Source organism: Mauremys mutica, chromosome 2 (genome assembly GCF_020497125.1).
Source record: "Mauremys mutica isolate MM-2020 ecotype Southern chromosome 2, ASM2049712v1, whole genome shotgun sequence".
Classification (NCBI taxonomy): Eukaryota; Metazoa; Chordata; order Testudines; family Geoemydidae; genus Mauremys; species Mauremys mutica.
The window spans coordinates 217,107,472-217,120,436 of NC_059073.1; the positions used below are offsets into that span (position 1 = coordinate 217,107,472).

Here is a 12,965-nt window from a genome sequence, read left to right on the forward strand (position 1 = left end):
GCTTCTGATTCTCAATCTCTCCATCTATAAAGTATAAATAACAATATTTTACTATTAACAGCCTATTATTTAATAGTCCTATGTAACTGCAAAGTATTAATGGCATTTAGTAGCAGTTGTGGGAGTAGAACTCAGGGCTCCCTGTCTCCTAGCCTTAGGCTTCATTTATCATGCCATTGGTAACATTTTCAAAAGCACCTACATGATTTAGGAACCCAAGCCCCATTTTAAAAGTTACTCAGTCATTTAGGAGCCTAAATCCCATTGATGTCCATGAGATTTAGGCTCTGAGGTCACTGAGTGACTTTTGAAAATTAAACAGGCTATTAAGTCAATCTGAAAATGTTGCATCTGTTGGAGGGCACCTCTGCTAAAATTCACACAGGTAGATTGTTTTTGTTTTCACAGGTTTTGTTATGATTAATTGTCAATTCCCCATAACCTTTGCAAAAATAGATAATTTAGGGCAGTGTGAAATATGCTAAATAATTGGTTGAAAATTTTGCATAGACTTGCATGAACATTTTTGCTCAAATTATTGCCAGCTCAGCTATATGCTAGACCCCGATGCAAAAAGCCATGGGACAGACATACAGGGCCCTGGTTCTATATAAAAAAAATTATCTATACAAAGTCTTAGCTCCAATATGCAAACAGGTTTTTAACTTCACAGTACCAGCCACCCCATAAGCTCTTCCACCATCGTACTCTGGTAACCTGGAGGGAAGCCTCTTTCTCCTTAGGTCTGTTACTTCCTTAAATCCTAATTAACATCTTGTTGGCTGCCAGACGTTATAATCACTAGCAAAAAATAACTGAGCATCTGTTCAGGAAAACAGCTATCAAATATTACATTGAACAACATGATTTTTATTCCTATGCTCCAAACAAGCTTTAGATGTTTATGTTCTACCAAGAGTAAGCCCCAGGTTTTGTAAGGCCCTGGGTGAAATAAAACAGTTGGCAGGAAACTATGTAGGTCAGGGGTAGGCAACCTATGGTACTTGTGCCGAAGGTGGCACGTGAGCTGATTTTCAGTGGCACACACACTGCCCAGGTCCTGGCCACCAGTCCGGGGGGCTCTGCATTTTAATTTAATTTTAAATGAAGCTTCTTAAACATTTTTTAAAACCTCATTTACTTTACAGACAACAATAGTTTAGTTATATATTATAGACTTATAGAAAGAGACCTTCTAAAAACGTTAAAATGTATGACTGGCACGCGAAACCTTTAATCAGAGTGAATAAATGAAGACTCGGCACAGCACTTCTGGAAGGTTGCCGACCCCTGATGTAGGTAGTAATGTAGGGACAGGACAATTTAGTAACTGGGCAAGGGATCTGGGGCTTGTCTGGTGTGGGAGAAGAAAGGCAGATGGAAGGGCACTGATTGCTGTGATGCTGAAATGTCCCTTTGTTCCTTTTTCAAAGTGAAATGGTGGATTGCATGGGGAGGCAGGTCAGAAGAGCATGCTGGGAAAAGGATGCTGACAGATTATGAGCCCTACAAGTGAAGGGTTGTCTGTGACTTCATAACTGTCCCACACTGAAAGCCAGCTTTGCAGTTGACCCATCTTGTTACAAAATAGTCTGTGCAGCCTTTTGTAAGTGAGGAAAATACATTATACCAGCTAAAGATTCTTCTCCCATGCTAGTGTATATAGTAAGAGTAAATCCATTTGTAACCCATGTGCCTAATACGAAGATATCTCTCTGAGACACCCATCAAGGGGAGGTAGGAGTTTGTTGTGTCTGGGTCATTGTTGCTAGGCTGAATCTTCCAGAAGCTTTCTGGAATTGGGTGTGGTAGTTTTGGCTATGCTCCAATAGGTTCTTCTGTTGCTGGGGGTCAGACTTCATGAGGGTAAGCAGTCAGGGCAGGGGCAGCTGGGAGAAGCTGAGCCCAAGAGCAGAAAGCAGGCTGTTTTCTCTAACTCTGAAGCATTTTGCAGCAGGTTAGTGACATTGTTACTGGGCAATGTTAATTATAGCAAGGGGAAATTGGGAGGGGAAAATAATTTATTCTATTTTAATTGTATGCTTTGAATGTTGTTTTGATTTTAGCCAAATTGTTTTAAATTGTCTCAACTAGCGCGATTCACCAACTTTTCTTTAAATGTAGTAATAGGGAAAGAGTCATTTATATTTTACTATTCTCAGTTTTGTATTTTCTTGTAACTGGGTGGTTGTTTTTTTTTTTTTTAAATCTATACACTTAACTGAGTGATTGGTTAATCAGTTAGCTGACTGGCAAACAGTGATTTCAGCAGAGGAAGAGTCTGCATGGATTCCAATTGAAGATTGCTATAAGCAAGTGGAGGGAAGATGTTATTTTAGACTCAGCAGACTGTATAGATTTGGTGATCAAAGACTCTAACTGAGACTTAGGGGAAGTCGGCCTAAGCTTTTGGGAATTCTGTTTCTTCTCATTGTGTTTCTGTGGGGACTGAACTGTTCAGATTTTAATTTTTCTTGATATTTATGTATAACTGTGTAGATTATAAACTAGCCATGTTATGCAGTAAAAATTAGATTTGTTTATCATAAGATTTTATAAAGTTGTTTAATTTATTTAGTTCTTTTTGAGACTTGAATGTGGGGAGGTTGACCCTGTGCAATCCTTGCTGAAAATCCTTAGAGACTCAACTCTGAGTCTCCAGCTACTTTTCTATGGGAGTTGCAGGTTTTTTTAGACACTGGAGAAGGGCAATGAAGTAATCTCTAGCCCACCCAAAGGTTACACACTGACAAAGAGAATTAATATCAGTGTAAACAAGAGGAGGATCAGTCCCATAATGTATCACTCAGCCAAGGTATCATGTTTGGTGGACAGTTAATCTAATGACTCAACATCTGCTTCCCAGTTACCAGAACCAGAGTTCAAAGTATGACAAGTATGTTATGTGGAATGGCCCCATAACTATACAAATAATGTACATGTTCTGGGATTCAAAAAAACTAAGAAAAACTATTTACTCTATCCCAGAAACATAATATTAAACCTTGATGCTGCAGTCTTTTTGTGGTATTTATGCTTAACAATAACACACAAGAAAATTCCAGTAGAGAATTTCATAGATGTTATAGATTTTAGCGAGCATCCCTGTGAAGTAGGCAAAGGCAGGTTAAGTGACTTGGCCAGGTCACAAAGGAAGTCAGCAGAGCCAGGAATAGATCATCTGATCTAGTCCTATGATAGACCTTAATGTCCCACACCATCCTCAATAAATGTAGGGCTTGTCACCTACACAAGAAGCTATACTGGTATTCTTAAACCACTAGAGTTATAGTGGTATACATGGATGCTCTTATTATGGAATAAGAGTGGCTTTCTCCAGTTTAGCTTAAACCACTTCCAAGCCAACATAAGCTAAACCAGAAAAAGGCACTCTGATTCCACATGAGGAGTTATAGCCATATAACTATAGCAATTTATCTATACTAGTGTAACTTCCTGTATTGCCACACACATAATCATTTGTCTAGTGCTTCTCTCAGCCATGGTAAGGAAAACAAAGCAATGCATTTAAAATCACCAGTACTGGAAACCCAGATTTGTGCACATAAAACTAAGCATCAGGGCTTGTCTGTATCTCAAGAAGGAGAAGTGGCATCTTTTTCAATAAATTTACATATCTAAAGAGATGATGGGTGATGAGTCAATTTACATATTTTTAAAATAGTAAGTCATTAAAAATTCTGGCACTCCAAGCAATCAGCTGATTTGGAATTATTATGAAAATACCTTTTATACTAGTGGAGCTATTCATCTGAGAAATAGGGATAGACAGTGTCAGTGAGCCTGTGTTCTTATTTTAATATAATAAAATGATAGAAAATTGTCCTATTTGGTGATCTGTGGAGATCATGGTGCTTCATGACTGTGATCTTAGGTTGAACCCAAGACTTAATGCAAATCTAGGGGAAACTACCTCCCTAATGACATCAACTCCTAATAATCTAGGTAAAGTTCACAACTTGTCATTCCTATGATCAGGAGGTCCAACTTATAGCTATGGTGAAGACAGGACCAGAAATGTTCCATTTTCAAATGGATACCAAATACTAAACAATTTTACATCATCCCAACTTCCAAATGTTCCAAGAAAAATCAAATTGACTACTCCACTGTTTTAAAATTATTCGCTAGTGCGCTGTGTTTTTCATCTTCGTGAGGTAGGATGCAAACTGCAGGGATGGGCTTTGAGAGAAAAGTTAGAGAGGGGGTAAACGGAGGGATCCTCAGGGCTTCAGCTGAATAAAAATGGACTGAGGGCTTGGCTACACTTGCAGGTGTGCAGCGCTGGGAGTTACAGCTGTCTTCATACAGCTGTGTAGGGAAAGTGCTGGAGTGTGGCCACACTGACAGCTACCAGTGCTGCAGTGTGGCCACATTTGCAGCAGTATTGGGAGTGGTGCATTATGGGCAGCTATCCCAGCATTCAAGTGGCTGCAACGTTCTTTTCAAAAGAGGGGCGTGGGGTGGAGTGTGACAGGGAGCATGGGGGAGAGAGAGAGTGGATTTTTGGAGCTGACAGCTCCCTGCCTTGCAAGTTCCGATCCCTTCCTTTCTTTTAAGTTTGCCCAAAGCGATATCAGTGCAACCCTCGGCTCCTCTCACCTCCTCGTTCATGCTCCCACTGTGTCACTCAGCTCCCTGCATTGCAAATTCTGACCATTTCCCCGACCCCTCATTCACTCTTAAATGCAAATAGCCTGCAGACCAGATAAGCAGCTGCTCCGACAGACTCCCTTTCCCTCCCTCCCCCCCCCTGCTGTTTCTCTCCTCAAGCAAACACTAGTTGTAGACATTCATCCCCCTGCCTGCCTCATTCACAGCAAACAGGAGCTGTGTTTGTTTTTTAGATAAGCAGCTCCGGGAGCCCCAAGTTCACAACAAAACAAAGAGTTCTTTAGTTAAAAGCATTATGGGAAAATTCTGGAGGCCAATTACAGCGCTTTTGGTGGCCACACTGGCGGAGCAGCACTGCATCACCAGCGCTGCAATAGTTATACCCGAGGCAGAGCAGGAGTACAGCCAGCGCTGCAGCCAGGGAGATGCAGCGCTGTATGTGCCTTGCAAGTGTGGACGGTGAGTAAGTTGCAGCGCTGTAAACCCACCACCAGCCCTGCAACTCTCCAGTGTAGCCAAGCCCTGAGTTATATTCATGCCTGGTGTAACTCCACTGAAGCCAATAGAGTTACACCAGAGAAGAATCTAGCCTGTTATGCCTCCTAACTTTGCTGCATGGTCAAACATCACCATTGTATTTCAACATCCTACTCACAAACACTAGCATATTGTCAGCACTTAATACATAACATCCACTATTTGAATGCAGTTTGGAGTGGCATGTGCTGCTATTTAACAGTACCCAGAAACATGACTTAATACTCCAGGCCAGGAGGCAAAGAAGGATACTGCTGTTGAGCAAAGCTATAAGCAGCAACAGAGGCACTGGAACTGCCTGTCTGCAGAGCCAGGAAGATAACACTGCATCAAGTTACACTCTAGTCACATTTAGCAGGTGATCTTCACAACCAAAATGAAAGCTTAAATTCTGCAGAAAATGATTCTCACCAGGGAAGAGGATTTGTCATACCCTGATTAAATTATCTTCACTTCAGTGTGTGCATGATCCTTCCCCATTAAAATCAATCTGCATCACTGGAGGGTTTTAAGAACAGGTCAAACAAACTCTTGTTAGGGATGATCTAGGTATACTTAATCCTGCCTCAGTTTGGGGGGTGGACGAGAGAACCTTTCAAGGTCCCTTCCAGCCTTAAATTTCTATGATTCTTCAACTCAGTGGGATTTTTGCCATTGACTTCAAAGCTAGGAGCAGCAAATTTATTGTGTTTAGATTTTAACCTAGGAAAAAAAAGAAAAAAGCCTAGATCTAAAAATAGAGCTGAGAAAAAAAGATGTTTCTAAGCCATGTTCCCCTCCTCCTCCCAACAATGTCTTCCTCTCAGCTGGCATCATTTTGTAGCTTCCTTCCTCTTGTGTCTTCTCCATCTGCCTTGACAACTGGTAGAAAAATAACAGACTCCGTATTAAAAAAGAATCCACTACAACTCACTTTCTATGCAGTCTGAGAAATTGAGTTTTCTAAGGAGTCAAGTAATACGCAATTAAAAGGATACTAATGACCTAGACTCAGACCTTAGACAGTCATGTTTCCAAACAGGATGGTTTGTCCAAAGTGTTTGGTTGAAGGTATGCCAGTGAGCCAGGGATTTTTTCAGCTGTCAGCTGATGGGTGTGACTTATTGTCTATTACTTGATGACCCGCAGGTTGAGAATTGCTGTGCTAGACCAGAGGATACTCTATTTGAGTACCTCAAAGGCTCAGTATGCTTTATCAGAATATTAGGGTGTCTGAACATTTCCTATGATTGCTAACACTAGATCATCTGCACCAGTGTTAGCAACACTGGGAGTCCTAGTGCAGCTAAAGGTCCCACAGCTGCAGCTATTATTAATGCCATGCCTATTGCACCACTCCAGAGCAAGTTTAATAGACATGGTGCTGAAAATGACACCAGTGGCAGGACCCTTCCCTACACTAGAGCTCCCAGAGCTGCTCACCAATGCAGCTGAAGCGGAGTTAGCAAGAGTAGGAATCATTTAGAAATTTTCCCCAGTGCAGTCAAGGCTTATGAGCGTTTTGGCATTGGCTTCAATGGATTCAGGCTTCTACTGCATCTTTGTTAGGATTCAAAGGGTTCTTTTCATAGGCATATGCAGAGAGCCAAGGCTACCACCCCGTCGTTAATGGGCCAAACTGCCCTGATAGAGTATGGTTCACTAAGCACTATGGCTCTAATCCTCAAAGGTATTCAGGCTCCTACGACCATTGATTTTAAATCCCGATCCACGTAGCATCCAAAGGCATCTAGGGGTCTGGTCCTATGTGATACAACAATGAGGCACAGCAGGGAAATATCTCTAATAATGCACTGAAGTTCACGCTAATGTCCTTTCTGTATTTAGACCTGAAGAAAGTGTGGATAATGGGGACCACAGGAGGACAATTTTGTTCTGACAGCTGGTCAAGCAAATTAGTGTGAATTACTTGGCAATTAATCAAACAGACCAAAGAGGGCTCTTAAAACAAAAACAAACAGCAACAACAGAACAAAACAAACCCTGAAGGCAGCATGCTCCTGAACTGGATTTGTCAGATATTAAGTCCTCTGGACAATATAGCAGAAAACATTAGCTCAGTATTCAAAAGAGCACAAATACAGCAGGCAAACTGTCTCCTGTTCTTGTCCAGCAATTTGACTGTATTCCAGGAATCTTTCAGATATTCTGCCTCACTCTGGTGTTCTGCACCCTTTTATCATTCCACCATGCTCCAGGATTGCAGTGCAGACAGCACTTGCGTGACACATATTGAGTCAACTAAGATCTCCAGGACAGCATAGTAATTGTGGGATATACTTACACAGGAGCACTCATTGTCCAGTTTTTCCCTCCCCTCAGCAGAAGACAAGGACAGTTTCTGGTTCCTAGGACGACTAGATAGCAAGTGTAAAAAATTGGGACAGAGGGTGCAGGGTTAATAGGCGCCTACATAAGACAAATCCCAAAATATCAGGACTCTCCCGATAAAATCGGGACATCTGGTCACCCTACTGGTTCCCAAGCTAGCTTTCTAGGTTTTGAGACTGCATTCATCACCACAGTATCTGAGTACTTTTTCAGCAAAGCAATGCAAATGCTAGTAAATTGGCTTATCTGCCAGAAGGTGCATGTGGTTGGTATTTCCTCCCATGTGTGGCCCTTTATATCTGGGATGATGGAAAACCTGTACAATAGCAGTGGTCACCTTTACAATATTGATAATTACCTTTCTATATAATCTTATGGTCATACCATAGTAATACTCAGGGTAAATGTCACCTTTTTATTGTCAATCACTGTAGATACCACTGTCTCTTTAAAATTATTTGGCAAATTTAGCCTGAATACATTGGAAAGGCAGCTGTCACAGTCTGAATGATAAAAGGCATTTATGCCATTGTGTCCCACTGATGGATTGAAAAATAAATGTATCTCCATGAGGGACCTGGATTGTATCTTCCCCTTTGTATTCTTCACTTGGTGTAGCAGACAAGGTCAGCTTTTTCTTCATTCCTTCACCCACTTCCCAGAGACAATCCCTCTTCCCCAAATTCAGCCTTCACTGTTTGGAGCTTTCAAAGTATGCCATTAACAAAATCATCAGTGATTTACACAATATGTTGTTGAAAAGGCTTAGACAGAGTTCATCTCCACTGACCATCTACTTGTCTACTCAAACAAGCGTTAATTGTTTCTTCCTAAGAACTGTCTCTTTTCTGTTTGTTTTCTCAAAGGCAAAAATCCAAACTCTGCTGCCCAGATTTTCAGTGGCATCCTATCCATCTCAGAATGTTGCAATCCTTTGATCCTGAGAACTCTGGCTGTGCCACAAACACACTAGTGAAAATAATCTCTGTGAGCGACTGAGACCAACCAAGTCTCGCTCATTTGGAGTGAGGGACTTCTTCATTTTGGATTGCTATTTGGCAGTTTTGAAAGTATGCATGTATAAAGGACAAAGATTCCTGCCTCAGAAAATTTACAGTCTGATTTAAATGGCTACTAATGCAGGGTGTGATAAGGTTTTGACTGCATGTGCTGCAATAAGACTTTTAAATATCTCTTTCAAAACCTGTCTCAGATTCCCTACCTATTAAATGGAGATAACAATATATGTTTCAGAGGGGGCTGTAAGGATTCATTAGTGGTTCTCACAGTGCTCTGAAATTATACATAAATCATAAGTGTTAAGCTGCTTGCTTGAATTCTCATTTATTTTAAACTGCCACAGCCTGAGACTCAGCCTTGACTGCTTGGTGTTGCCAGGAACCAGAGCCCAGTCAGTCATTAGCACCTAGCAATCCACCTGCAGGCACAACAAACAACACACACAAGACAGAGCAAGCCTTTATTGGTGATCCAGGAGAGGGCGTGCCAAGCCCAGCAGCTTTCATTGTGACTGACCTCAGCAGGGCGAGAATGCTGTGTGCATCAGAATGGCTGCTCATTCAGCCACATCTTCACTAAATGCTGTTAAGTTTACCTCTCTGGTAGGAGTAGAGAAAAAGCTGGATCTTAGATGTGGTGAGAAGGAAGAAATGGCAGGATTTGGACATAGCTTGGATGTTGTCCCTTATGCTTGGAATGCCCATCCTAGGTTAATCTGCAAAGCTCCTCCTCATTCCAGTCCTCCCTGAAGACTCTTCTCTGCCATGCTGCCAATGTGTAACTTGCTAACTGACTATGTCAGGGTGAAGGAGGAAATTCTGTATTATTTATATCTTATTTTTGTACTACTTATATAAAAATGCTGCATTAAAAGACTGTTCAGATTGCAAAGTCAAGCCCTCCAAAGATAGAAAATGCCAGAATTAAAGCTAACTGTGCTACCTTAATTTGGGTCCTCTTGCAAATATTCATTATGATAAAATCTTTAATTACACAAAGGAAGGATGGTCCAGTGGTTAGGTCCTAGCCCAGGATTTGGGAGACATGGCTTCAAGTCCCTGTTCTGCCACAAATTTCTTATGAGACATTGGGCACGTCACTTAGCCTCTCTGTGCACCTCAATTCCCCATTTGTCAAATGAGGTGTAACATAGCTCCTCCCTCAGGGGTGGGTGAACCTGACCATTCCCAGTTATCTACACTGGAGTGGTCACAACACCAGCCCCTCTTCGCTAATATTCGTGGCACGGGTAGGTGGGTTCTGCCCCTTTGTTGGGCTCCTTAAAAGTCTCTCTAGTTGAGGGATCAAAATGGAAGTCACAAACCACCCACACCTTTGGGATACTCTCACCCTGAGATCCCAGGGGAAAGGAGGGGTGACTCTACAGTGCTGCCAACAATCTAGTGCCAAGGTAATGGGTTTGGGGAAATAGCTGTGGCTGGGTCAGGGCCGGTGCAACCATTTAGGTGACCTAGGCGGTTGCCTAGGACACTGGGATTTGGGGGGCACCATTTTCTTCGGCAGCAACCACGGCGGCCGGATCTTCGGTCGCCGCCAGCATTTAGGTGGAGGGAGCTGGGGCAGGGGAGCGCGGGGAGGGCCACCTGCAGCAAGTAAGGGGGGGGGCAGCACGCAGGGGAGCTCCCCGCCCCAGCTCACCCTGCCCCGCCTCCTCCCCGAGCACGCCGTGGCTGCTTCACTTCTCCTGCCTCCCAGGCTTGCAGCACCAATCAGCTTAGGCGCCGCAAGCCTGGGAGGCGGGAGAAGTGAAGCAGCGATGGCGTGCTCGGGGTGCTCATGCTTGGAGCAGGGGTGAGCTGGGGCGGAGGGGGTGCCTCAGGGCGGAGGGTGGGGAGCTGCGGCAAGGGGGGCACCTCAGGGCAGAGGAGGGGAGCTGCTGTGGGGGGGTGCCTCAGGGCGGGGGCGCAGGAGGGGGAGGCGCAAGATGGAAGTTTCGCCTATGGCGAAAAACATCTTTGCACCGGCCCTGGGCTGGGTCTCTGTGACAGGCTCAGCCTGTCTGCATTGCCCTGGGAGTCTACTATATGCTCCTCAGGGTTGGGGTGACAGTCTCCTGCCTAGGAATTCAATCTGGAGCATCAGGAGTCACTCCTGCAGTCTGGTGCCTTGCTTCCTGCAGTTCCTTCCCTTTTAAAGCCCTCCTCCCTATCAATGCATGATTGATAGGATGGAGAGGTGGAGCAAGCCCTGCGGCCGGGGCCTCTCTGGCCCCTTCCTATTCTTGTGGGGGCTATATGCCCTATCACGTGGGGATAATGGCACTGCCTCATAGCACTGTTGTAGGGATCAATACATTAAAGATGGTGAAGCACTTTGAGATCTACTGATGAAAAGTGCTTTGTAAGACCAGGTATGAGTATTATTAATATGTTCACGTAATGTTTTTCTACAGGCCCCCTGCCTCATTCCATGAATGGGTAGCTATTCAATATTCCTTTTTATTCTCCATATTCAATGTGTCACCCAGGCCTTATTTACCTCACACCTGCACTGAATACAAAATCATTAATTTCCTCCCAGGCATTTCTGTCATGAGGGGCCCCAGCAACCCTCCAGCCCCTGCAACCCTCCCCCAGCTTCCTTCATCCCCACAGAGCCAGAGACCTGATCCGCATCCTTCTCCTGGCATCCTGCATCCCCTGGGTCTGGGGACTTGCTCCCCATCCAGCCTCCCTGCAACCTTCTCCTCTCAGCCTCCTCAACCCTCTGGGGCTGAGGCCTTGTTCCTTCTCCTCAGAGCCCCTGTGGAGGGGGCAGGAGCGCTTCCCCAGCAGCTTGGCAGAGAGCCACTTCCTGCTCCTTAGAGCCCTGACTGCCAATAGATAGACTGTGGTGTAATTACTATGGTGCCTACACCTGTTGCACCCAGAAAATGAGGAACACATAGATTATGGCAAACTGCGAAACCTTTGGTGTAGGTGACTTGCCTGGCATCACACAGGAACTTTGTGGCAGACGCAGGAACAGAATCAGTTTCTCCAGGGTAGCATTCAACTGCCTTACCCATGAGACCAGTTTTCTCTTCCTGCAATGCCCTGATTCATTCGCTACACACCTTCCAAATCCTGCAACACATGAGGCAGGGGTCCTACAGACAACAGCCTCCTTCGCTCTATAACCCTGATTCATTTTCACAGCACCATCTATTCCATGCAGTGAATGGGCCAGAGGTCCTGTGGGCAAAGAGTCTATGATCATGTAATTGTATCATCATGTATACATACATTGGAGATAATTAAAGTTGCACAGGCAACCTTAATTCTGGCATTTCCTAACATACCAGTGCTTGATTTGGCAACCTTCCTGATATTTTAATGAATTTTTTTTTGTAATATACATCTAGAGTAGTAAATTATAAATAGATGTTACATCTTTCTTCCTGTCCTCTGTGGTAGATTGCAAAAGCTCCAAACACGATAATATGTTTCCAGTAGATCCCTATACTTTGTTCCACAACAATTGCTTCCTTGCTCATACCTCCTTCACTTTCTTTTTCTGCTCAGGATTTCATCAATTACATTGGCAGCAAAGGCATGATTACGTGTTAGCCAATTAATACTTTTGATTGAAGATTATAATGTATTGAATATATTATTTCAACAATGCATACAGGACTCTTTTCCAGATCACCAACAGCTGAGGCTTTGTGTGAACCTGAAGCTTTTATCCAAACTTAACACGTTGAGCCGCAAAAAATACCAATTAGCTGACATTGTCTAAAAACTGATTTTTCATTTGACTGTACCAACCAACAGAGAGTAGCCACAGTGAAACAAACAGCAGAAATGGGATCATTCATGACAGGGATCAAAATTATATAAGCCAGTATTTGAAAGCTTAGTTTCTGGGATTTGTAACAACCTTTTCACTTCTTTATGCTACTAGCTGATCAGCTAAACCACATGTAATCTGAACCTAACACAGCCCATCATATTCTGGTACATCAGTCTCATTTGTTGCCTATACAGATAGTGGAATTACAGTGTTATTGGTGGAAATATGTCTGTATTTAGAAAGATGGCACACCTGGATTATTGTGGCTTCACTGAAATAGAATACAATGGATACAGATTTTTTTTTTTTAGTGTAAAAGCATCACTACATTTCTTTTCTATATAGAAGGTGAAACTCTGGAAATCTAATTGAAAAAATGGGCTAGATCTTGCTGGATACAGATTCATGTTTGGATTTTTCGGGTGCTTATGTGTCAGGGTCCAGTTAGTGGAATTTATGTCTCTTTAGCAAGTAAATTTTTGATGGGTGGGGCCAGAAATAGGCAGGATCTGCAAGGATTCTAATACATATTTTTGCAGTGCTGTTGCAACTAAGATATAGCAGAATTCAGATTTTTTGGGAAGAAAAGGAGTGCCTACTCTTATTCTGTTTAGATGGTAGAAGCTGATGGTTTAGGTCAAATATTA

At 43.2% G+C, this 12,965-nt stretch overlaps 1 long non-coding RNA gene across 1 annotated transcript; it reads left to right on the forward strand.

Annotated features, from left to right (window-relative positions):
- The first annotated feature begins 1,899 nt into the window (after positions 1-1,899).
- Positions 1,900-8,831, forward strand: LOC123363547. Its single transcript, XR_006576797.1, has 2 exons — positions 1,900-1,957; positions 8,370-8,831. It is a non-coding gene; the product is annotated as an uncharacterized LOC123363547 (long non-coding RNA).
- The last annotated feature ends 4,134 nt before the right edge of the window (positions 8,832-12,965 follow it).